A 2,890-nucleotide genomic window follows, 5' to 3' on the forward strand; every position below is an offset into this window, starting at 1 on the left:
ATTTTATATGTATTATTCTGTGTGTAGCAATGACATGTGTAGAACTGTAGATCATGTATGGACAGTGGGCATCGTCTTCAAAACCTTCTGAATTGTAAGCCCAGCGATGAATGATTTTAGTACCCATTCTCCTCACTTGGCAGTAGTTGATCAATTTAGCACTTGCTTCGTTCAGATTTTGAGATTACTTAACAAAGTATAGCAAGAATCTGCTACGAACTGATATTCTCTGTTTCTCAATGCCAAAAGTCTAGAGCTATTGGCATAGATATGATAAACCTAGTAACCGTCAGTACTACAGTTTTTGAGTACCCATTATCTTGTGTAGATCTGTAAAAAGAACTAAGAGGTAAAAGCAAACAGAAACTGCACACGCAGGAGCTCTGCATCACCCAGTGTGCAACTGAAAGGAAAAAACAGAGAAGATTGCATTGATCAGACTGATTGATTACAACCATAAACAACACAACTGAGAAAAGGGAAAGAAAATATTAGATGACTGACACAACAACAATCTAACTCATCTTTTGCCTTTAAATAGGACTAACTACTCCCTAGGGACCAAAGAAGGTGAATTCGGCGGCTGTTATCTTTTCTTCTTTGTGCCCTGGAGGAGATCTGTAAACCCAATGGGCCCATCAACACCTGAAGAACACCCATGAAACCTGGCCTTGGAAGCGTCTCAGAAAAATAGCCACCATGGCGAGGAGCCGGTACTAACATCTAGAAGAACACAACGCCAGCGTGGAACTGGAGGAGGCTGGCAGAGCCACACACGCACACGGGGCCTGCATAAGGAAGACATGCTTCATAAGGTAATGAAATGAGAACAATGTGGAGGGGCCAAAACCAACACCAAATAGAATCAAATGAACCATAAGATTCTCTAACATAAGCAAATCGAGTGAAAATCCATTGAAAAAACAGAGATTCAGAAACCAAAAGAAAAAGAATCCACCGTTGACAGCAGCATGCCAGGCTTAGTGGCGTAGTAAATGTTGACCCATGTGGCACCCTCCTTCAGATCCGCATCGAACTTCGTGTATGAGCTTCTGAACACTCTGCATAAGTAGTTTCGTGGTGGTAGGCTTTCCTAGCTAGATGGCACTCGGCGGGGTCGCTGCCACATGTCTAAGTGAGGTTAAATTATCTGAACTTTCAATGACAAAAAGGACATTATTTCTTCGTTTGCACTAATGGCATACCATAATAGTTTCAGATGTCTCCTCGTGGATGTAAAAAAGAGCATGCATCTTGAACCTATAAAAAAGAACATGTACCTGAACTGAGACTTGGTCAGAGCTTCATCTTTAATTTGTGTACATAGCCAAAATTAAGGATTCTGACTTCATACTGAAGTAAATAAAGTGAGCAATAGAAACAAAATACCATACCTTTGGATTTGCACTGCTAAGCTGAAAAAAAAGATAAGCCAATATTTGAAACATCAACAATGTAACAGCTTGTTACCCAGTCGTTCATTGCATACCAACTTTGCACTGGCTGTAAATATCAGCAGATTCCGGCGCCCGGTAAACACTCGACAGCTTGGGACACCCGAAATGGTTAAGCAGACATCTCAGTTTACTGACTGAACCCTGCAAAACAATTGCTAACATGAAAAAATTTCCATTTCTTAACTAACATCGGAACTGAACCAGGACCTGGAGCATCCTCTTGAACATACCACTACATCTGTTGGCAATATATAAGTAGCTCCTTGCAGAAACAAATGCATCTAATTAAGTATTTACCATTTTCTTTTGAAGATCTTCATGGCTCATTAGGACACAGAGGGGCAATGAGAGGGAAAGAGATCAGGAGGTGAGACCAAAAAAAAAGAGATGGACAATCTCACCTAATCGTTCATGTTTGTGCAGGTAGCCTCGTTGTCTACGATCTCAAACTTCCTTCTGCAAGTTCTTATTCATCAGCCGGGGTGGATCTACAAAAGAAACAACAGGAAACCAACACCAATGAAAATAGAATTTGAGAGAAACATCATTGGACCAAAATAGATCGAAAGGCCATAAAAGAAAGCAAAAGATTGGACGGGAAGAGAAGCGAAAAGAAGACATCGGTCCTCCCAGCCATGGAATTCACAGGTGGCTTCCGCCCCAACTGGGAGCTTCCCGCCGCGCCGGCCATGGCAGGACTCTTCGCCGCCCACGGCGGCCTTTGACTTCAGGTTAATGTCCCTTCGTGAGCCGCGACACCCAGGGGATGCGGAGGTATCCGGCCCATCTGGGATCTCCCCGGGGCGCCGGCCATGGCTGGCCTCTTGGTCGGCCACGGCGATGGGGCGGGCGACGGAGTAGTAGGAGAAGAGGTAGACGTGGGGCGTGCAGCGAGGCAAGACCAGGGAGAGGCGTTGGTGATTTGTTCTCCTCCACACCTGGGTCAAAGCGGCGCCTGCATTGGGCAGAACCGCGGAAGAGAACCAAGCAGTGGATGGTGGGACCTACCCACTACTACGTAGATGTTTCTAGGGAGAGACCGATGACAATAAAAGCGAGGAGGCCTAGAGCCGGTTACAGGTAGCCCATAAACACAAAAGAAAAACGAAAAACAACCATGTACTGAACCAGGTAAAAGAGGAGGAGATACGTGGCGTTAGTTCATTGAAGGAATGGAAGGGAAAATAACCTATCTACAGTAACCAAATGAAGGAAGATGCGTGAAACTGTCTAACTTTTATATAGGTTATAATTATAATATAAATATCTTGTACACGCAAATACAACATATATAACTGGCCAGAATATACTTGGGCATTGTGGGCAAGTAACTTTGGATGCTCCAAAAGAAAACGCTGCGTATACTGACCAAAAACAACTAACTATGACCAGTAACTAGCTAGAGAAATGCTCTTCGGTTCTTCTTAGCTTTG

The 2,890-nt window shown here is 43.8% G+C and overlaps 1 long non-coding RNA gene across 3 annotated transcripts; it reads right to left on the minus strand.

The window, feature by feature from the left end:
- Window positions 1–404: 404 nt before the first annotated feature.
- LOC127334134 (uncharacterized) lies at window positions 405–2,444 on the minus strand. Of its 3 annotated transcripts, none has more exons than XR_007871945.2 (4): window positions 1,859–2,443; window positions 1,206–1,598; window positions 959–1,131; window positions 405–788 (listed from the first exon to the last, which is right to left on the minus strand). It is a non-coding gene; the product is annotated as an uncharacterized lncRNA (long non-coding RNA). The 3 variants fall into 3 exon arrangements; XR_007871944.2 differs by having other exon boundaries at window positions 959–1,120; window positions 1,859–2,442; XR_007871943.2 differs by having other exon boundaries at window positions 959–1,598; window positions 1,859–2,444.
- Window positions 2,445–2,890: the final 446 nt, after the last annotated feature.

The sequence above is a fragment of the Lolium perenne genome, chromosome 2, assembly GCF_019359855.2.
Source record: "Lolium perenne isolate Kyuss_39 chromosome 2, Kyuss_2.0, whole genome shotgun sequence".
NCBI classification, from domain to species: Eukaryota; Viridiplantae; Streptophyta; class Magnoliopsida; order Poales; family Poaceae; genus Lolium; species Lolium perenne.